We start from the raw sequence: 24,038 nt of genomic DNA, 5'->3' as shown, positions 1-24,038 counted from the left end.
GAGCCTGATGTCCTCTGGCATTTGTTCCATGAAGACTTGCTCAAACATGACGCAGGGCTTATGGTCTTCTGCCAGCGTAAGCATTTCACCCAGGTCATCTTAAGTGCTGGAGTATAGCGGCCCTCTCATGTCGGAAAGCCCATATGAGCTGATAAGGAGGTTTCTTAAAGCCATATATTTACCCTCTTCCAGTGGTGCTTGGATGAGGTCATCTATGTGGGTGGCGGTCTCCTGGTCAAGAGAGCTAACAATCTAAAAAAAAAACGAATTGAATCAGAAGTGATTTGATTAATCTGGAACTTGGCTTCCGCTTGGCCAAACCAAGTGCAGGGCTGGTTAGTCCAGAAGGTCAGCAGGTTTAACGCTGCCGTGCTTACTGCTGCGGGGTCCATCTTGTTGTGTCTTCAGGGCGTAGAGACTATTCGGGATCACCACTATAGCAAATTGTGAGAGAGCGGCTGTAGAGACTGGAGACACAGGCTGCTAGCTTGGGTATCCCAAAGGAATGTTTATTTAAAACTCTCGCGCTTGCTTTTGAGGCTGAGTGTTGGACCACGCGTATGTCCTGCCGCTTGCGTCACGCTGATGTGAGCGTGCATGTAAATTCTGGCCTGAACCAGAAAAGATGGATGTGTGCCGCCATCTTTGCCATGGCCGCCCCGCTGACCACACATAACAAGCGGGGCTGGTTCGTCCCGGCACACCTGTGCATCACCACAGTATCAACACCAAATTTGCAGATAGTGTTATTATTGTACTGAACCACACAATGATAGATGTAAATCGAGTAGAGCATGGAGCCACTGGCGTCACTAAGGTTGGTGTTACCCAGTGCGGTAACACATGGCGTCATTCCTCACCCCTCCCCTGGACCTCTTCCCATACCAGACCATACAGAATCCTTAGTAATGATTTTTGTACTAACATTATTCATAAATTGTAATTCCTGTCTATCACAGAATGTAATGGCAATGGTAGTGAGATAAACAACCAGCAAAATTAAATTGATACCATTAAATTACAATATCATGCACACAGCCTAAATATATTTATATTTGCATAGTTTAAGGTGGTTAAAGTGAAAATTCAGCAAGAAAACAAATATTAATGACCACAATATTGTGACAAAAACGTCAGAAAATTTGATAAAGGCAACTATAAAAACACCAGCAGCAATGAAAACAACAGCATGTGCTTGTAGCACGTGCACACAAAACCACGTGATTCGAAGCATTGATGTAATTGGGTAGTAATGACAGCTCCAAACGAAGACCATTAGGAGGTACAAAAAGTAAATTAGCATACGGTTTTAGTCTTGTAGGTGTATTGACATGTGAGCTGGGCTTTCAAATTTTTTGCTTTTATAAATAACTATTATAGGGATATTTTTATTAAAAAATAATAAATTTATGCTGTAACACTAAAAAAATTTTATAGACATTCATTTTGGTGTTACCTCCTCTGATGGTGTCACCTGGTGCAGTCCTCACTACCCCCCAACCCCCCCCCCCCCCCCCCGGTACCTCCTTAGTGATGTCAATGCATGTGGCTAAAAATCCAGCCCTGTGCTCCACTACTGAGGGAGATTGTGGAAGAAATGCTTTCACAAATTCTCACTAAAAGTGGTCTTGAGTTGCGGAAATCCAGGATCCAATTATACAGTGGGATATTGAGTCCCAGGTCTCGGAGTTTGCTAATCAATTTTGAGTAGATGATGGTGTTGAATAACGAATTGTAATTGGCAAAGAGCATCCCACTTTATTTGTCTTTGTTGCCCAGGTTTTCCAGGCATCTACCATAGACTTGTTGCTTCAATTTGGAAGACCTCCATGTCGCTGTTCATACAGAAGCTGGTATGCTTTGACACCAGTCTCTCAAAGCCATCATTGTGAATGTGAGTGCCACTGGTTGGTGGCCATTTAGGTGGATTACATTTTTCTTGGGCATAGGTATGATTGAGGCCTGTTTGAAAGAGGTGGTTACCATGCTCAGCCAGAGAAAGATGTTGGTCAGTGCTAGTTTTCAGTACTCGGCCAGGTACCCCATCCAAACCAGATTCTTCCCTTGGATTCACTCTCCTGAAGGCACCCTGTATGTCATCCTTGGATTCTGTCAGTAGAGAATCATCGGGGATATGGGAATGCGCAGTGGTTCTTCTTTGTTCTGGTGCTCAAATTGGTTGTGGAAGGCATTATGTTTATCTGGGAGTGAAGCTTTGCTGTCTCCTATTGCACTGGATTTGATTTTTTAGCAGGTTATGGCATTCAGGCCTGACGACAGCTGTCAGGTATCCTTCTTTGTTTCCATTCTCATCCAGAATCTCCACTTTGCCCGAGATATGGATTTTCATTGGTCACATCTATAATTATAGTTATCATGTTTCCATTGCAACTAGCAATGCCTTCAGGATTATATCTCCTGTTTGATTATACTTGGCTGCCAGCAGGGGCTGAAACAGAGCAAGAGACAGTATGCAAGATCTGTAATGGAAGCTTGCACCCTCATGGCATGCCTCAAGGTGCTGATAACAACTTTAAAGTACAGAACATTTTCCTTCTTCCATGTCTTGCCTAAGAACTCACACATAAGAATACAAGATGAAACAATGTCTGTTTCATGTGTAGTGTTGCGGATCTCCTGTGATTCAGCTCTCAGCAGATTCCTAATTTTGTTGTTCATCCAGAGCTTCTGGTTGAGGAGTATACTGAATAATCTGATAGGGACACACTCAACCACAGCTGTTTTGATGAAGTTTGCAATAGACCTAGTGTAGGTATTCAGATCCTCACCTGAGTTTTTGAACACTGCTCAATCCCTTGACTTGAGGCAGTCCTGAAATGGTTCTTCAGCCTAAGACGATTTTTGGAGCCTCTCGGATCATCTGTCTATATGAAAGCAGAAGGCGCACACTCAGGTGATCCAACTGAGGTGATCCAGTGTATCAGGCCTTCTTTATCTTGGTGTAGCAGTGATCAAGTGTGCTGGGACCTCTGGTACAGCATGTTACATACTGATGGTAATTTGGCAGGGTTTTCTTCAGGCAAGCCTGGTTAAATGTCCTGATTATTATTTGTAGTGCACTGGGGTCTGTTGAGGCAAGCGATGCCTTCCAGTTCCTAACCTTTTGAATTGAACATTCCTGGGACATGGATTCAGCATAGATCGTCTGTTTCATTCGGTTGGTTCCATCTGCCCTTTGCATGGAAGATTATTGCATGTTGGGGAGGACTTCCAACACTAGAATAACAGAACAGAATTGGTAAACCCATAGGATGAGGCACATGGATGAACTATTGGCTTGGGCCCAGAGAAGATTCAGGTGAAGAAGGTGAGCATCTTTGCTCAGTGACAATGACAGCTTTGCCAGTATTCATGGGGAGAACTGGTACACTTGATCCACAATGGCTGACAACCAGTTATTGAGTTGGGATTTGTGAATGCTTGCCTGGAAACTCCACAAACCTGGCATGTCATTGATGGAGCCATTGCCTTGATGAATAGCTAATAGATTAAAATGTTTTGATGCAGAGCATCCTGACAGCCTGAACCCTTTTATCACTGGAGTAATCTCCTTAACTTCCATCTTCCTCTTTGGCTTTTCCATTCTCCCATTGTAATTTGATCTCTAACTCTGCTTCTCCTCTCTTCAACCCCTAAAGCAATTGGTTCAGTGCATTTCCTTTCATGCTTTCTTCTCAGACATTTCTTCATTTCTCAAGGTGAGAAATTTAGCATTTAAAAAGGCTACAACTGACAAGTTTTGAAACCAAGGTGGCATTGTCTGAACAGCACTCTTTGACATCTTAATAAATGCATCACCACCCTTAATTTTTTTTCAACCTCAGTATCGGCATTGACCTTTCAATTTCAAAAAAGACATTAAAAAAAAAAGATACTACTCCAACATGAGTAAGTGTGGAGGAGCCACATCGGGTAGATGGGGGTGGGCACAAGTTTGGACAAATAGCAGAGTTTCCAAGTTTAGAGAAAGTAGAATGTATGATGATGACATGGTTCCCATAGTGATAAACACAACACTGCTACAGCGCCAGCGACTGGGGTTTGAAACTGGCTCTGTCTATAATGAGTTTGTACATTCTCCCCATGTCTGCATGGGTTTCCTTCAGGTGCTCCGGTTCCCTCCCACAGTTCAAAATGGACCAGGGGTTGTAGGTCATTTGGGTGTCATTGGATGGCACAGGCTCATGGGTCAAAAGGGCCTGCAACTGTGCTGTATGTCTGTATTTAAATGATGAGGATATTGTTATACACATTGTACAATGTACATGTGCACCAATATTTCTACTTGCTATAGTTGAACAGGTACTTGTAAAGAAGAACGATGTTGGTAAAATGCAATGCACAAACTCAGCAGGTGACACAGCAGCTTCAGGAGGTGAAGGATCATCCACGTTTTGGCTCTTGGCCCCTTCATCGTGGATATGGTTTAAAACTGATTGTTTGAAATGAGACAATAAGTACAGAAGATGGATATAAATATGCACAGTAATCCTGGTGCAAAAAGTTTGCAATTGTACATACTGTCCTTTTTGTGGTGTCTGAACAGTCTGTGAACCAAGGGGGTGTTCAAGAGTCTGATAGCTGTTCGAAAAAAAAACTGTTCTTGAACCTTGATGTGCTGGTTTCCAGACTTCTATACTTCTGTAATAAGATGTTGTGCCAAGGATGATGGAGGTCCTTTGATTTTTGGTGCTTTCTTCAGTCTACAATGGATGGGAGGTCAGAGCTTGCGATGAACCTGGCTATGCTTACCAGCTTCTGCAGTCTTTTGTGTTCCTGGGCAGTTGAGTTCCCAAACCAGACTGAGATGCAACCAGTCAATATGCTTTCCATGGTGCATCAGTAGAAGTTTGATTGAACATATGCCATTTTGAAGGATTTGTGGTGACAAAATAAATTGGTGAAGGCAAGGTATTTATGGATTTAAATAAGCTGTTTGACAAAGCCTCCCATGGTAGGCTCATTTAGAAAACCATGAGGCCTGGGATCCATGGAAACTGGGCTGTTTGGTTTTGGAATTGGCTTGACTGCAGAAGGTAGAGGATGGTTCTTGATGGAATGTATTCTGCCTGGAAGTTGATGAATAGTGGAGTATCACAAGGATCTGTTCTGGGTCTCCTGTGATTTTTATAAATTACTTGATAGAAGTGAAGGGGTGGGGCAGTAACTTAGCAGATGATACAAAGCTTGGACATGTTATTGATAATATAGCAGGTTGTTGTAGGTTACAACAGGATACTGGCAGGATGCAGGGTTGGCGGAGAAGTGCCAGATGAAGTTCAGTCCAGATAAGTGGGATATTATGCACTTTGGAAGGTTGAACTTTGAGTACATGGTTAATAGCAGGATTCTTAACAGTGTGGAGGAAGAGAGAGATCTTAGTGTTCAGGTCCATAGATCTTTCAAGGTTTCCAAGAAAGTTGATCAGGTGGTTAAGGAGGCAAATGGTATGTTTGGTCAAGGAATTGAGTTCAAGAGTCAAAAGGTAATGATGCAGCTCTATAAACTTCATTTTGACCACATTTGGAGCATTATGTTAAGTTCTGGTGGCTTCGTTTCAGGAAGGATGTAGATGCTTTATAAAGGGTATAGAAGAGATTTACAAGGATATCACTTGGTTTGGAGAACATGTCTTATGAAACAAGGTTGACAGATCAAGGTCTCTTTGGAGGGATGAAGGATGAGAGGTGACTTGATAAAGGTATGTAAGATAAATTGACAATTAGCTCCTTTTTCTGGGAAAACAATGGCAAATACTGGAGGACTTTGGGTTCAGTTGAGTAGATGAAAGTTCAGGGAGATGATAGGGATTTTTTTTTACATAGAGAAGTGGATTCCTGGAATGCACTGCCAGGTTTGGTGGTGTGGCTTGCACGATAGAGACATTTAAGAGTCTCTGAAACAGGTACATGGATGTTAAAAAAGATAGAGGGTTATGGATGTGAAGAGTGGAATGATTAGATTGTTGTGGTCTATGTTTACATAGGTTGTCATGACACTGCGGACCAAAGGACTTCTGTTATGCTGCAATGATCTATGTTCTAGGATAATGGCTCTCCACCTTTTTCTTTCCACACACATACCATTTTAAGTATTCCCTATGCCATCGGTTCTCTGTGATTAGTAAGGGATTGCTTAAGGTGGCATGTGGGTGGAAAGAAAATGTTTGAAGATCACCAATAACAATCTTTTCTCAAGCAAAATATTTCAGTAACAATTGGGTTAGAGCAATGATTCTCAACCTTCCCTTCCCACTCACATCCCACCTAAGCAATCCCTTACTAATCACAGAGCACTGATGGCATAGGGATTACTTAAAATGGAATGTGAATGGAAAGAAAACGGTTGAGAACCACTGAGATGCCAAATCACCTCAGATTGGGAAGAAGAGGTGATGCTGCCCATTCATGTTTGCTTCTTCCATTGTTAGCTAATAGTTGAGAATGTGTTGGGAATGAATTCTGGAGGTCTCTCAGACATGGATGAGGATTCAGCAGCTTATGAGCTGACTCTGGGGGAGAAGGAAGAAGCTGAGGTGATTGGCATTGAAATATTCAGGCTTAATGAATGGATGAAAGACTTAAGTTCCAGTCAACATGCAATAAGTTCATTTTGATGAAAGGTTATGAACTCTAAATGGTAACTAATTTTCTCTCTGGACTACTGAGAATTTCCATTAATCAGTTTTGACTTCAGATTTCTGGTTTTTGTAGTAGTTTACTTAACAGACAAAACTCATCTCAAGGTTAAATTGCAATAAAATTATGCAGTTCTGGTCGCCTAATTATAGGAAGGATATAAACAGAGTGGAGAGAGTGCAGAGAAGGTTTACCAGAATGTTACCTGGGTTTAAGCATCTAGAGTATAGGGAGAGATTGGACAGATTAGGTCTTTATTCTTTGGAGCGTAGAAGGTTGAGAGGGGATTTGATAGAAGTATTTAAGATTATGAAAGGGATAGACAGAGTGGATGTGGATAGACTATTTCTGTTAAGAGGAGGAAAAATTAAAACAAGAGGACATGAGTTAAGAATTAAGGGGCAGAGGTTTAGAGGTAACATGAGGGGGAACTTCTTTACTCAGAGAGTGGTAGCCGTGTGGAATGAGCTTCCGGGAGAAATAGTGGCGGCGGAGTCAATTGTATTATTTAAGAAAAGGTTGGACAGGTATATGGATGAGAAGAAGATGGAGGGTTATGGGCATTGTGCAGGGAGGTGGGACTAGAAAGGGGTGTTTGGTTCGGTGCGGACTAGAAGGGCCTAATGGCCTGTTTCCGTGCTGTAATTGTTATGTTATGTTATTCAATTTATTGTCATAGTAATATAACAGTATCGTATTACATGAAATTCCCTTTTGCCTGCTGCAAGGCAGACATATTCACCACTGGCAAAAATTGCCTAAGCAGCTCTTACAGTTCTTATAGTCAGACTTACAGTCAGTCAGAGAGAGAGAAGCGTAAGAGAGTGTTTCCTCCCCTCCCAGCCCCCCCCCACCCCCCCCCAGAGTCACCGATTGCTTGTAGATTCACCTCCAGCTCCTCTGCAGCCCCCGCAGCCACATAGTCCTGTCCAAATCATTGACAACCCGAGTTCCAGATCCGAACCTCCAATGTGGTCAGAACCTCGTCTGTGCCCTTAGCACGTCCTCGCTTCCCAGCTCCGACACCTGGCGCCCCCCCACCAAACCCCACAGCCAGCTCGAGCCAGTTTCCAGCAGTCTGCAGCCTGGTGTGAGTCTCCTGACAGCCATCTCCAGCAGCCCAAGGCTTCCTTGGGTTCCTTACCTCAAGTCACCAACTGCCTGCCATATGTGCTGGTCCTCAGTGCAAATTGCTGGTGTAAAAAGAAGCCATTTGTCCTTGTGTACGTGCCAATCAAAAGTGAGCTCTCCAGAATTAACCTAGTTCCAGTCTGGGGTTCTTCAAGAACACACAGAATTATTGTTCAGTATTGTGAGGAAGTGCATGTCTGTCTCTTTCATAAGTTAAAATTCAAGCTTTCATCCAGTTAGATGTTCTGGAGAAATTTTGAAAAGTTGGATAAACGCCAAAGATGAGGGAAAAAAGTACAGCTGGTCTTTGAACAGACTGAAATTAAACTAGATTACTGGATGCATGGTTTAATAACTGGAATTGAAGGATTTGGTTGGAATAGCTGACAAGGCTCACTTTCATTAATTTCACTGGCCCCTGTTTCAAAGAGTGAATACCCTGGAGTGACATTTTGAAGGCCTAACAGCAACAACTCAAAAGATGTGGACCAAGATCAAATGTGATGGGACAGCTTAAAGTATAAGGCAACAAAAGTTTGGTTGATGATGAAACTATTTGAAGTTTACATGCCAGGATAGACATTCATTTTCTTCATCTCCCCTCTAATCCTTATACCAATTAATTTGATTGTATTCTCCATAGATAATGATCATTCTGCTTCAGAAATAGCTTCTTTTTGATTGTGCCTAACCATAAACTCATTTATCAATATAGCGTGGAGCATACCTTTTGACTCGACTCCTTTTTGCAGACCAAGTTGACATTTTTCATGAGTCCCATTAACTTGTATTTGGCCAATATCCTCCTAAACCCCTCCTCTGCAAATATTAATCCATAGATTTTTTGAATGTTGAAATTGTAGCTGTTTCTATTGCTTCTTCTGGCAGCTCATTCCAGATATGGACCATCATCTTAGTGAAAAAGTTTCTTGTTAGCTCCCTCTTAAATTTCTCCACTCTCACCTTAAACCTACACCCTCTCATTGCAGAATTGTTCACCCTGGATACAAGACCGTAAGCCTCTTATAATTTTATGCCCTTCAATTCAATCTCACCCCAATCTCTTCTGCACAGGAATGAAGTACTTTGAGCTTATACCATCTTTATTCAAAGTCTGTGTGCTCCCTACATATGGGCTCAGAACCCCAATGTTCTCCAATCACTTTTGGCACTCAGTTTATTTCAAATTTTCAATTTTATTTATTAAATGATAAAAGCTAATTCCAGCCATTTAAACCTGCACACCCAAATTAACCTACAACCCCAAAGGTTTTGGAGAGTGGGAGTAAACCGGAGCACCGAGAGAAAGCCCACGCAGACAAAGAGAGAACATACAATCTCCTTACAGACAACGCCAGATTTGAATATGGGTAACTGGCATTGTAATAGCATGGTGCTAATTAGTATGCTTACCATGCTCCAGGGGTCAGGGATTTCCATGCATCAGAAAAATATCATATTTTCTCGAGGAGGCTTTGAGAACTTTCTTTTGCCACTTGGCAGGGCAGGCAGGTGGGTATTTCAGGAGGCTGTAAACTCCTAACATTCATACTGTGGATTAGTTACTGTTTTATCAGTTGCAGGTCGATGTAATTCTGCCTGGGTTTTTCATAAAAACCCTGACCTTAATTTATACTCTTCCATTTTTAACCAACTTTCCTTGTACAAATGGTCCTGTTTGCAGTGCAATATCTGAATGTTTATTTTAGTACTGCCACGCAAACAGCTTTTCTATTTTCACTGCTAATACGGGGGTCAGTAGAACCCTAAGACGCCACACTTTACATGGATTTCATATTTTCATGATGTTTTGTTTGCCAAAGAAATGTAACTTTTAAAATGTTAACTTTCTGTAAGGTGGCTGGTCTCTCCAACCATATAATACTCACAGTTTCATCACTAACCAAATTTTTTTTCCATTTCACTTGGAGCTGGCACATCATATTTGATTTCAATTGTTGCTGATAGGCCTTTCAAATTTCATTAGTCTCTCTCCAAATATCGTCCAATGAGATTAGTGACTGTGAGCCACGTCAGCTATTCCTACTAGCCCCTTTACTTTCCAGTTAATAGGCCACATAATTAATGTGCCCAGTGATCTTGTTCATATTTTGTCCATTCAAACACCAACTGCACTCCTTTTCTTCACCCTTTAGCTTTAAACCAGCATTCCTTAATTCCCCAAGGCAGCAATCTAGATGGAAACTGGAATTCAAATTCTGGTTTTTCTTTCAACTTTGTGTACAAAGATGTAATATCAAAATCTCATCATAGTCAGCGATTCCACAGAGCTCCAGCTGTTTCTGTTCTTGCACTGATTGTGGGTGATATGGACTGGCAATATTGAAAATCCATTCAATAACATTAATAGGATACAGTTCTTAAAACTTGTGTCAAAACTATTAGGGTTTTTGGGAGATTTAACTACGTTAGTTCCAATAGTCACTGCAGAGTATGCAGGTCAAGATAAAAATAAATGTTCCACAATTTTTCTCTCTACCCACTTTTTTTTTTCTGTTATTTATGTTTGTGTTCATGCATGAAAGGAATTAGCAAAAGTAATGGTCAACGCAAAGCTATCACAGTGCCAGTAACCTGGCTTCAAATCCAGCGCAGTCTGTGAGGAGTTTGTATGTTCTCCCCATGTTGAAGTAGGTTTTCTTCCAGATGCCCCATTTTTATCATAGATGTACAGGGTCTGTATTTCATCAGATGCAAGGATCGACAATGAGATAGACAACAGACTCGCCAAGGCAAATAGCGCCTTTGGAAGACTACACAAAAGAGTCTGGAAAAACAACCAACTGAAAAACCTCACAAAGATAAGCGTATACAGAGCCGTTGTCATACCCACACTCCTGTTCGGCTCCGAATCATGGGTCCTCTACCGGCACCACCTACGGCTCCTAGAACGCTTCCACCAGCGTTGTCTCCGCTCCATCCTCAACATCCATTGGAGCGCTCACACCCCTAACGTCGAGGTACTCGAGATGGCAGAGGTCGACAGCATCGAGTCCACGCTGCTGAAGATCCAGCTGCGCTGGATGGGTCACGTCTCCAGAATGGAGGACCATCGCCTTCCCAAGATCGTATTATATGGCGAGCTCTCCACTGGCCACCGTGACAGAGGTGCACCAAAGAAAAGGTACAAGGACTGCCTAAAGAAATCTCTTGGTGCCTGCCACATTGACCACCGCCAGTGGGCTGATAACGCCTCAAACCGTGCATCTTGGCGCCTCACAGTTTGGCGGGCAGCAGCCTCCTTTGAAGAAGACCGCAGAGCCCACCTCACTGACAAAAGGCAAAGGAGGAAAAACCCAACACCCAACCCCAACCAACCAATTTTCCCTTGCAACCGCTGCAATCGTGTCTGCCTGTCCCGCATCGGACTGGTCAGCCACAAACGAGCCTGCAGCTGACGTGGACTTTTTACCCCCTCCATAAATCTTCGTCCGCGAAGCCAAGCCAAAGAAGAGAAGAAGACAGGGTCTGTAGGCTAATACACATGAGTGTATTTGGTGGTGTGGGCCAGATTGCACCATTTCGTACCCCTGCCACATTCTTTCCCAGAGCTTTGAAGCCACATGACTTTGTCACCTCCTATGTTTTGCCACCTTTCTCCAGCCTTTCAAACACAAATTTTGTCAGAGCTCTGTGCTACTCTGCTCTCTAAATATTGTCCCTTTTTCGAGATCTGCAAACCTCACCTTCAAGAATGTACATTCAGTGAGTATTAATGTGAACTGTTAGAGAATGTTTGCAGGGATTTGTTTTTTTTCAACTAGCACATTTAATATTTGAAGAGTAAAATGCAGTGTCAGCCAGGAGATAGAAAGAACCAAATGATATGAGTGTAGATCACATAAAAATCATTTACAAACAGCATCGAAAGAATGTCCTGATTCTGGCACTTAAATTGTGTTTGGTTAAAATATGAAGATTATGATAGGAGTGCTTTTTATTGTGGCTTTCACTGGTTACCTGTCATGGCTGTTGACAAGTAAATTGCATTCTTCATATCACATAATTCAAGGACATGGGGCATTGAAGTCACATCAATTTCTTTAAATTGTTTCAAATGTGAATGGGAACTGCAATGGAGGAGAAATAGAAATGACTGGGGCATGAAGTTTGAAAATATTTGCTCTAACTGAATTCTTGTTTACATTAAATTTAATTTCTGTGTTCACATTTGCTATCAGTGTTCCTTGTTTGCGTGCCTGCTGTTATTGCATCTGCTGTAGTTATAGATAAGGGTACTGCATCAAGATATCTTCCTGTTTCCTTTAAATGTGGAAGGATTTTAACATCCCGTGACCTTGCATTATCAGTGCTGTGATCATGTTGGTCATCAGTCTCGTTGCTGGAAATACATTTTGCCACATTATCAAAGGTCAGTCAAATTCAGTGGCAGAATTCTTATCTATGATAGGAAATGAACTGAGTGTAAGAGGTCAGTCATTATTTCTAACTTTTAATTCATTGATTTATTTTAAGTGCAGGCTATTATTTGACTTGAACTTCATTTCCTTCCCAAATCTGAGGATTGTAATACTCATTGAAATCACTTCAAGAATACGAGACTTTGACAATTCATTGTTGAAGAAGCTATTAATTATTGAATGATTCCCAACCGTTGTTGGTTCATAAAGCTATGTGGTTGGTGGGTGATTAAGCTTTGGAGCTGATGAAAATTTAGCGTAGGTCTGTGCTTCCTCACTGAGTTAATTTTATTCATTCACACATTAACACAAAAACGCAAAATGGATTTAAATTAACTAGGCATATCTGGTGAAAAGCAAGCAAACTGCATTCTCGTGCTCATTCTAATGGCTTCGCTTCTAGTCAAAATTACATTTTCCTGGCAACCCAAGTGAGGAGAGAGCATTTGATTTCCCAGTAGGTAGAAAGAGACTCTTGCAGGTTAGGTAGCATTGGTATTTCCAAACTGTCTCCCATGGAGATTAGAAGAAAGTGTGTTCTTCCACACCTTTGCTGACATTCGTGTCCCACCTGATCTTGTTCTTGCCGCATTGCTAAAATAGGAACAAGCCTCATGCTAGAATCAGAATTTATCGTCACGTACATGTCACAAAGTTCATAGTTTTATGGCGGCATTACAGGGCAAATGTTGCTATAAATTACATTTCAAAAATAAATAAATAGTGCAAGAAAATAGGAAAAAGTCAGGTAGTGTCTGTGATTCATTGTCCATTCAGAAATCTGATGGAAGAAGGGAAACAGCCACTGGATGTTTGTCTTTAGGCTCCTCTACTTCCTTCCCGATGGTAGCAGTCCTGGGTGGTGGGGGATTTTGAGGATGGAGGGTGCTTCCTTAAGACACTGCCTCTTGTAGACATCCTCAATTGAGTGAAGACATGTTCATGATGGTGCTGGCCGAGGTTTTTTTTGTAGTTTTTTCCTATCCTGTACATTGGCACCTCCATATAGACAATGATGCAACCAATCAGAATGCTCTCCAGGGTACTCCTGTAGAAATTTGCATGAGCCTTCAGTGACAGACCAAATCTCCTCAAACTCCTCACAAAGTATAGCCACTGGTGAGCCTTCTTCATGATTGGATCAACATGGAGACCCCAGGCCAAATCCTCAGAGACATTAGCCTCTTTTAAACTGCACCATCTGGGTAGCCCTCCTGGGACCCAGGTGTGATGGCTGGGGCAGAGGTGTTGGAAGCACCTTTTAAATTGCAGAGGTATCTAGCCATTAAATCACCAACCCAGCAATTTAACAGGGATCCTGCCCCTGCAATGACGCATTACACATTCACCAGAAGAACTGCCAGATGTTTGGATGTTGATGTCACCAGAATAAGCAGGTTGGCCATTTTCATTTTCAAATTGCCTGTGGACATGACCTAAGTAAGCTTAACTGGGTTCCCTGAATACCTGTGAGATCAGGGACCTGGTTGGATTCTGATGGGGTTGACCGAGTCACATACTTTCTAACTGCCAACTAACTGGGGCACTAACTGGGCCAATTGCCCAGTTCAGCCCATTTCACACAGCAGTTTAAAAAGGCCTATTGAAGTTCTTGACCCTCTTCATTGCTGGCCTCTTGATGAGGAGTGGCTCATGTTCTCCTGATTTCCTCCTGAAGTCCACAATCATCTCTTTGTTTTTGGTAACATTGAGTGCAAGGTTATTCGTGTGACACTACTCAACTCGCTGATCTATCTTCCTCCTGTGCGCTTTCCCATTGCCATCTGTGATTCAGCCAAATGACTGTGGTGTCATCAGAAAATTTGTAGTTGCCATTTGAGTTGTGCCCAGCCACACAGCCAAGGGAGCAGAGCTTGAGGTACACCTGTGTTGATTGAGAGTGAGAAGGAGACATTGTTTCCAATTCGTCCTGACTCTGATTTTCCAGAGAAAGTCAAGGATCCAGTTTCAGAGGGAGGCTGCAGAGGCCTATGTTTTGGAGCTTGTTGACCAGTGCTGAGAAAATAATGGTGTTGAAGGCTGAATTGTAGTCGATGAAGAGAAGCTGGGTGATCCAGAGCTGAGTGAAAAGTGAGTGACATTGCATCTGCTGTGGAACAATTGTGACAGTAGACGAATACCAGTGGGTCCAGATCATTACTTAGGTTCATGTTAATTCTGGTCATGACCAACATCTCAAAGCATTTCATCATAGTAGATGGGAGTGTTGAGTGATAGTCGTTGAGGTACCTCACTCTACTCTTCTTGGGCAAAATTATGCCATTTTGTAGCAGGTGAGAACCTCTGACGGCAGCGATGAGAGATTAAAAATATCCGTGAACACTCTGTCTACTTATTTGGCACAGATTTCCAGTACCCTGCCAGTTACACCATCAGGGCCTGACACTTTTACCCTCTTGAATGATTTTTCTGACGTCAGCCTCAGGTAAAAATATCACAGGGTCATCAGCTTCTGCAGGGATTCTCATAGGCACCATTAAGTTCTCCTTCTTAAAGGAGTTGAGTTCATCAGGTAATGAAGCATCACAGACATGTATAGGGTTGAGCCTTGCCTTGTAGGAAGTAATGGCCTCAGTCCCTCCCATAGCTGGCGAGTATCTGACTCTGTCTCTAGCTTCCCTCGGAATTGCCTCTTTGTTGTTGAAATAGTTGGCTTTGCTCTATTCCAACTGCTCTTTCCCTCTCTCTCTCTGTTTCTCTGCACTCTGAACTGTTTTAATTGCTGTACATGGTGTGGGTTGTCCAGCTCAATTGAATACAAAACCATCTTTCTGTATCTTGGGATATGTGATAATTAATGTAAACTGAGATACCTTCATGGGAAAATGGCAGATGTCCCTCAGCTTGCTAACTTGTAATTGTTCCTGTCCCTCTCTGCTCCCCACTTTATTATTTGTGAGTGGGACTGATTGGTGTCATTGAAATGAGGGCCAGCTGTTAAAATGAGCTTCAACTTATGTTGCTTTGACTGACTTTGAATCAGCTTGAATCAATAGCCTCTTGACAGAAATCTAGTTGGATTTTAAATCTACCATGTCTCTTGTGCATCATCATTCAGTCCATCATAGTTCATTCCTTTGTGAAATCTCTCTCTAGCCAAGCAGATTAGAGCATATGGGATGTTGACTCATTGCTGCGTGAAGGATGCCCAATGCATTGATTGTCCATTCTATAAAAGAGCAAATTGTTGGCATATTGATGTTTACATATTATTGCAAGTATATCTATCTAGAAAATTGTATCATTAATCACTGGATGCCATCAACAAATAAAATTTAACAATATTTGCACACTCAGGAGCACAAGGGGATTCACTATAATTTGATGGCATTGCAATTAGCTGGCATGAGTTGGAGCTTTGGGTAGCATAGCGGTAAAATATGAACATCAGTTAGCTGAATCACTGAAACACACAAAGCTGAGCAAGCAACAGTGGAAATTTTATGTCAAGTTGCACAGCTATGGAGACGATTCCCCTGGTTTTCATTGTGTTTGCTCAGATCATATCCAAGGAGTGAGATGTGAATTTGAAATAAGCTAATCTTGATTGTGAGATAAAAATCGTAAGGTTCTTTGAAGCTAGACTGCAATGATGTGTTTGCATTGAAGCAACATTCATATTACTGGACAGGGCATTAAACAGTGTTCGAGGGTTTTCACTGAACTCAGCACCTCACTTCAAGGATTCAAGGCCTGTGTGAGAATTGACTGAACTGCAACATCTGTTCATTGCACACATGTCCATTATGCTGTGCTCCAAGAGGTGTAGAAAGGCTGAAAACTGAGAATGTTATTTTCAATGTTGAACAGTCAATGTTGCATTGAAATGGATGTTCGTGCAAGAGAATGTGACATACCATCACTGTTGATCAGTTCTTAAAGGTAATTGCCAACTGTGGCAGATTTCAACACAACTTTTACAAAAATCCATATCTTAAAATTTAAGAAATTTTAAACATCATCTTCATCTTCAATTGAGCAAAGATGTTTCATGGAATTGAAAGAACAGTTGTGATAAATGATTAATGCTGAGTTAGAGTATCATATTTTTCCATGATGATCTATCGTCCTACAATGTCAGGGGGGTGTGCTCTCATGCCAATATGCAACTCAATAGAATTAGAAACATTGTCCCTGAGAATGTTTGGCATGTGGACTCTGTGTTGCATCATAATTTATTCTGAATTCTAATTCTGAATGAAAGATCATTTGTTCCCATAATGGATCCAAAAGTCAAATTATGTCTCCTTCCAACCATGAGATAGGATACAGATGATCATCAGATTATAACAGAGCCTCATAGCAAGTTACACCAAAGAGGGAAGAATTATTTTACATGTATTGAGTTCACAAGGCAAAGGAACCGAAGTAGGTCACTAAAGCCCCATTGAGTTGCCAGTTGACTGCAGATGAAATGGGCAAAGGAGAATTCGTTCCAGCTAAAGTGTGTGACACATTATTACAGGTTTGTGTCAGAGTTAAATGAAGATATTTGCTGACAATTACTTTGAAAGATTGAGATGTCAACAAAAAAATAATGAATTGTAGAGGGCCAGAATGGTGATTTGTTCAGGGATGTGGGCTGTGTTTTATAACATTTGGTGTGTTGCCTTCTGTAATTGACAGTCTATAAGCAGAGGATTGGCATCAGGTTCTCTTGAACCCTGGGAAATGGCCAAATGGACTCTGGCAATGGTAACATCAATTTTCCAGCTTATTTATTGTGATCATGACCTCTTCAAAGTAGGCAGAAGTGTTGTCAAACAGCCATGAGCCAATCAATGAATAGTTTTCAGTTTGTCTGACTTTGTATGGGTTACAAAAAATGTGTTGGATATTGAACATCATTTCTGAAGAATTTCACTGTTTCATTAGAAGAAATCTTGTGACTCATGGCAGAATCCCATCAGTTTACCATGCTTCTAAAGGGCAATTGAACACATTTTGTTAAACATTCAATCATTAAGCAAATGCTGGATCCACATTCAAAGAAACTTATGTTATCATTGAATTGAAAACTGGCAAATCTTCTGACAATGTCACAAGTCTTCTCATACCATTGCTGATGGATTGCCAGCTGATCAGTCTCTTAAAAAGATTACTGCGGTTGAAGCTGACTTTGGCAGAATCAGTGAGAGGGAAACAAAACAGAGAGTAAGGATCAAAGGACAGTTCAAGAAAGAAAACTAGTATTCAGTTCATAGGTTGAAAACAACCAAAAGAGGTTGAAGTTATTTCTTGGAAGAGGTGTGTACAAGGCCTTCAGGAGATTTGGGCATAGTGAGCTTTGGTTTGTGCATATTGATTTCAAATGAGATTAAATCGGTGATAAAACTAGGTAAACAAGAAGTCTACAGTTGCTGTAAAGCTGGAGCACAAATTGGTGGAGGAACTCTGCAGGTCAGGCAGCATCCATGAAAACCAAGACAATCGGCGCTTCATCAGGAATAGCAAGGACTAGGTGGACAACTGAATAAATGGGCAGGGGTAGGAGGGGGAGGAGGTGGAAAAATTGCTTATCACCTACCAACCTGCACTAATTTCCTACCTTTTCATTTGGGCATCCACCTGGTCCTTGCTCTTCCTAATGAAGGATTTTTGGCACAAAATATTTACTGTGATAAAGCATATGATTGTGTTGAGTCCAATAATCTGATTACAAGTACCAGTAACGTGACACAGATTATACCAAAAAACATCTAAGTGAAATTGCAAATTTAAGCTGAGTCAACATTGGGTAACTGTGCCTGAAATGAAAATTCCAAAGGGACATCAAGGTTTCAAGGTTAGCTTCTGAGAAGTTAATGTCTCCTCAGATGAATCAAAATATTACCGACGAGCTCTGAACATTCAGATCAACAAAGTAACAACTCTCTTCAGTGGTTAGACATGCATCAAAAAAAGATGATATTTAGAAAAACTCCTGGTCCTTTATCCTCAATTTATCAGTGATATCATGCAGAAATTTATTTCATTCTATTTTGTTGAGAATTTTTTTTTTACTGACCTTAACGTGACATAATTAAGAATAGTTAACATTCAATCACAAGGATACATTAATTAGTTATGTGTGGTGCTTCTAAATCTGAATTGTTTTTTACATCGAGGAAGAAGTGCAAAATAATGTCTTCTTATGACTAGAGGAATAAACTATTTGCATTACTGTATCTCCACAATCCTTGTCTATGCTTGCATGTCTGATATATAAATCTGTAAAATAACATCATTAGAACAAAATTTGCTGATGCTTTCCATGTATCATATGCATTAACAGCAAAGTCCCAATGACTGCAGTGATTGAATCTCTTTGTATCTATGCACATGCTAGGAATGTAAGGGCATAAGAAATTGGAAAAGGGAAGCTAGGACTGCCTCTTGAGTTTGTTCCATCTTTCAGTCAGATTATGGGTTATTTGATCTTGGTTTTCACTCCAATATTGATCCCTGATCAAGACTAAACCTCTGCACAATTCCCTGGGAAAACAATTCAAAATATTCATGATCTTCAAAGAGGGGAAATTGTCCTCACCCTTGGATTAAATTGTCCAGCTCTTGTTCTAGAATTGTGCCTCCTAGTTTCAGATTCTCCCAGGAGGGCAAAACATATTCTCTGTATTTCCTCCGTCAAACCCTCTCTGAAAAATCGAACTTCCAACAGAGTCATCTCCTATGCTTCCAAACTCCAATTAAGGTCAGCCCAACAAGTTCAACCTTTCCTCATAAAACCCCACCTTCATGACAGGGGAATATCTCTGAACTGTTTTCAACTTAAAGATTTAGCTCAAATTTGAGCCATACCATTAAGCATTCTGTTCATGTTGATGATTATTCCACATCAGCTGGATGTGATGTGTGACAAGTCTGTATCACTGGATATAATTTCATCTTCTCCTTTGGTATCATGATCTTTGAATTTTGTGAGATCATCGATAACCTTGGGCAGTTCATGCAGTATCGTCAAAGTATAATGGAAACACACAGGCTTCCAATGATACAAAATAAGATCATAGCCCTACAGGTAACCTGGGGAAAACAAGCTTGCATCATTCATTATACCTCTAAGCATTAGCTTTATCCATTAATTCATTGAGACGACTGGATAATGATTCTTACTGCAGCCATGTTGCTGCAGCCTTTTTTGTTCTTGTAAGACATCTTAATTTTTTTTTAACAGGTCATCATTATTTGGTTGCATCACCTGATCTTTCACGTTTACCTTTTGCACAATCTTGGAGACAACACAAACCATTATAGAAAATAGAAAAACAGAAGAGTAAGCTACGCAATCTCTTCCGTTTGCAACAGTATTCCAGATGACCACATGATCTAGTACACATTGCTATCAGTTTTTATTTTCTCTGGATTCTCAGGGTTTTTTTTTAAGTGTCTTGGGTTTTTGGCGATGGACATCTGCAGCTTGCTGAGGATTCAAAGGATGTATAACACTGTGGAAAGATATTTCTCATCTAAATTATCAGAATTAAAGGCAATAAGCATTTAGGAACAGGCATTGGGAACCTTGGTTTTTAAGGAACATTTGGCAATCTGGTTAAGAAGAGAGGGGTGTATGGCAGGTGTATAAGCAACAAGGAGCAAATGAGGTATGAGAAGAGTATAGGAAATGTAAAAAAAAAACTTAAAGAAATCAGAAAGGCAAAAAGAAAACATGAGGTTGCTTTGGCAGATAATGTGGAGGTAAATCCAAAGGGTTTCTACAATTATGTTAAGAGTAAAAGGATAGTAAGGGACAAAATTGGTCCCCTTGTAGATCAGAGTGGTTGTCCATATGTGGAGCCTTACAAGATGGGGAAGATCTTAATCAGTTTTTGGCATCAGTATTTATTCAATGAGGCACTAGAAGATTTTGGTGTAGAGAAATTATCAATCATATTGAATACAATATATAACAGTGGCAAAGTACCAGACGACCTTTTAAAGACCGTATTCATTGCGCTGCCAAAGAAAACGGGTGAAATAGAGTGTGGATGACACAGAACAATTAGTTTAATGAGTCACCTCAGAAAAACTCGACTTAGAATCTTCCTGCTCAGAATAAGAAACAAAATTAAACCAGAGATTGGTGAAGAACAATGCAGCTTTGTTGAAAGCAAGGAAAAATCAAATGCCATTTATATTCTCAGGAATATTATCGAAAGGTCAATAGAAGTACAAGACCTATACTTCTGTTTCACTGACTACACAAAAGTCTTTGGAACACCAAGTCATCATGAAAATGCTTAAAAGATACTAATATCAACAGAAAAGATCTGAGAATAATCAGGAATCTCTACTGGCAACAGTGTGCAGCCGTACAAATAGACAATGAGATTGGTGAATATCAGCCAATAAAACGAGGAGTCGGACAAGGTTGTTCTATCATCAGACCTGTTCTCCCTTTACAGTGAAAGCATCATGAGAACCATTCAAGACCTACCTGGAATAAGTACAGGAGGACACAGTATCAACAACCTTTGCTATGCAGATGATACAATACAAATAGCAAACAGTGGTAAATTTACAGAAATTAGTATCTACCGTCGACACAGAACAAAAGACTTGGCCTAACTTTAAACAAAAAGAAAACTGAAGTAATTGTAATATCAAAGAAACCTGATATTTCAAATTGTAGGATCATATTGGGAAATGAAATCCTGAAACAAGTTCACAACTTCAAGTACCTTGGATCAAGCAAGAATAGGAATGGCAACATCAGCTTTTATAGAAATGAGAAACATCCAAATGAACAAGAAATACCAATTAACATCGGTCTTCGAACTCTCAGCTGCTACATTCTTCCCAATGTTGATGTATGGCTGCAAGTCATGGACCTTCACAAATGCAATGGGGGAAAAGGAATCAATGTTGCAGAGATGTGGTTTCTCAGAAGAAGGCTCTGCCTATCATATACGGACAGGATAACAAACAAAGAAGTTCTACAAAGAACAAAAGCAAAACGTACATTACTTAAAAGAATCAGAAAACAGCAATCAGAATTCTTTGGACACATCATGTGAAGGGATACATTAGAACATTTAGTTACAACTGGAAAGATGGAAGGAAAAAGAAGCAGAGGTAGACAGAGAATGAAAATGATAGATGGATTAACATCATGGTTAGAAACGGGAGGCAACAACTACAATTCGGAGGGTCCGAGACCCTGATGGATGAAAAGACATGATCGCCCACGTCAAATGGCAAGTCACCTGACTGAACAAATTTACTCAGGATTCTGGCATAGTGTATAGGGAAAGGGAAATAAGCAGTAGTGGCATGGAATATATGGAGATTAAAGAGGAGGAGGTGTTTGCTGCCTTACAACCAATAAAGGTAGCTAAATCCCACAGGCTGGACATGATATTCCCTTAAACCTTGAGGAAGACGAGTGTAGAAATTGCCGGGTTGCTGCAGAAATATTTCAAACATCCATAGTCCCACACCAGGGGACTGTCAGGCAGCGGGGTGATTAGATGAGGTGCTGGGGGATTGAAAGGCAGCCCATGCTGTTCCATTGTTTAAAAAAGGCTCCAAAAGTAAACCAGGAAATTACTTCAGGCTGGTGAGCTTGACATCAGTAGTTGGTAAATTATTGGAGGTGTTCTGAGTATTTGGACAGCCAAGGGCTGATTAAGAATTGTGGAAAAAGCTGCCATCTGATGTGGTAAATGTGGGCTCACTTAAGTTTTAAGAAGGTCTGAAGGGCTATAGAATGGATACAGGTCAGTGGGACTAGCAGAATGATGTTTTGGCACAGACTAGAGGAGCCAAATGGCCTGTTTTCTGTGCTGTAGTGTTCTATGGTTCTAAATCCTCAATGTTGAGCCTATTGATACAAACACAATGTTTTATTTTAAACAATACAACATGGTAGAAGGCCCTTGCAGCCCATGAAACCTGGGCCTTCCAATTCCACCCCAGTAACCACCATTCCCATTCATTTTGGAGGGTGAGGGACAACCCAGAGACACCCACTCAGGTCACAGGGAGAACATACAAACTCCTTACAGACACTGTCACTGGCACAGTGAGAGAGTTGTGTTAACTGATGTCCCCATACACAGATTTTTGCGGTTGAGAAACAGGAATTTGCATTGCAGTCATTCAGTTCCGCACTTGCCGTCTGAGCAAACTGGTCCATTCAGCCAAAAGGATCACATGCTCCTTTTTGTGCACACTTTCAGTTGAGGTGTTTGCACTGGGCTTGCTTCATACACAAGCCATCACAGCAGCAATTTCAACTCAACAAATCTAAGAAAAAGTTAAAGGAGGCAGCATGTTCTCTGCCATAGGTCTTCTTGCTCACATTTTCGGTCTCTACCTGATTTCTACCATTTGTCTTCATGGAGCTCTCCAGGCTGCCTTTATAATTTGCCTATCAAAATAATCCATTCATTTGGGCTTTGTCACAATGTTTTAAAATTCCACTTGAAGCTCAACAATATTTATTCAAGTTTGCTTGGTATCAAAAGGGGTGCAGCTGGTGATGCTTGTCAGAAGCCGCTTTCAGGTGGAATCGCCTGGAGAATGTGGCTCCAGAGCAAGCTGGAGGTTTCTGCGAAGGGACATTCAGGTGGCAGCACTGAAGGAGGCGTTCTGCCACCTGAAAGGTCTGAAGTGGGAAGCGAGGCCGCAGAGCAAACGCCGGATCCTAAGTCTGGGCAGGGGCAGCTGTCTGACTGCTCGCTTCCCCGCTGCCTGACAGCGCCCCGGCATGGCACTATGGGGCTGGAGTGGCCAGCATGGGACTTTAGGCCCCTGATGTCCCACGCCGGCCGCTCCAGCCCCATAGTCCCACGCCAGGGGACTGTCAGGCAGCGGGGTGATTAGGTGTCGACAGTGGTCCTCCTGTCCCACACTGTCCCCGGTCGGCAGCGGGGAGGGTAACTTTCACCAGTGGGGAGGGTGGCTATCAGCAGGTCACCAGCTGACTGTCAACAGCCTGCCCTCTGCTAGGCACCTGAAAGCTGTTAGCTCATTTGCCTTGAGAAATACTCTCATAACCATAAACCTGTGCTTTCCAGAAACACCGAGATATTCAGAGTGAATGGTCTGGGATGCCAGTGTGTGACCCAGCAACATTTTTGATTTGTATTCTAAAGGAGCCAGGGTCATTATATATAAGTGGTAGGCTGAGGCTTTGTTAATGTCATTTTATGAATTAGTCGTGAGTAGCACCACATCATCTGGGAACTATTATCAATCAAGTGTCAGATTTTGTTTCCCCCAATTTGTATTTCTGTTCAACCAATCATATTGGAACATATTTACATGATAATTCTTGTTTCTGTGAATGCACAGCTTCTGTTAATAATTGCCCAGCATTGATTAGAGTGAAGACGTCTCTGAGCTGTTTTCCAATGCCAGTGTTGCTTCTAAAAGCAAGTGAAAAAAAATTTCAAAATTAACCATTTAAAATATGCATTCATTTTAATGACAGCATTACCCAGAAAAGATTTTGGATTACGTTGATGTTTAATGAAGTAGTGGAGCTGAAGGTCCTGCTCAATCATGACTGGTGGGATGGCAGCTTGCCCTGTGCTAATGTACAAAAAAGGGATTACTTTTGCCATGGAATCATCAGGCTATAATTTCACATTCTGGCTGCTGCATCTCGCTTACTGATCAGGTCAGTGCCCAAGTTAAAAGTCACAAATCTAACTAATATTTAAAATCCACAAGTACAATTAAGTTAGATTCAGAAGGAAACTATTAGTGATTAGTTAATATCTCTCACTGTTGTTCACAGGTATATTAGGATAGCCATTTCCAAAAGGGAGAGGACATGGTC

The 24,038-nt window shown here is 41.3% G+C and overlaps 1 protein-coding gene and 1 long non-coding RNA gene across 11 annotated transcripts in view; both read left to right on the top strand.

Moving 5' to 3' along the window:
* astn1 (astrotactin 1) overlaps positions 1-24,038 on the top strand; it is a 2,519,376-nt gene that overhangs the window by 1,807,421 nt on the left and 687,917 nt on the right. The gene's annotated exons all lie outside the window — the stretch shown is intronic.
* The window catches only part of LOC138763398 (uncharacterized), a 106,670-nt gene continuing 99,094 nt past the window's right edge, over positions 16,463-24,038 (top strand). The window contains exons 1-2 of the long non-coding RNA XR_011357526.1: positions 16,463-16,718; positions 23,688-23,876. This is a non-coding gene — a long non-coding RNA (uncharacterized lncRNA). The remainder of the gene's footprint in view (positions 16,719-23,687; positions 23,877-24,038) is intronic.

This window comes from Narcine bancroftii, chromosome 5 (assembly GCF_036971445.1).
Source record: "Narcine bancroftii isolate sNarBan1 chromosome 5, sNarBan1.hap1, whole genome shotgun sequence".
In the NCBI taxonomy this organism is placed as follows: domain Eukaryota; kingdom Metazoa; phylum Chordata; class Chondrichthyes; order Torpediniformes; family Narcinidae; genus Narcine; species Narcine bancroftii.
Note: the sequence above shows the minus strand (reverse complement) of the source record. Positions and strands in the feature narration are given on the sequence as shown.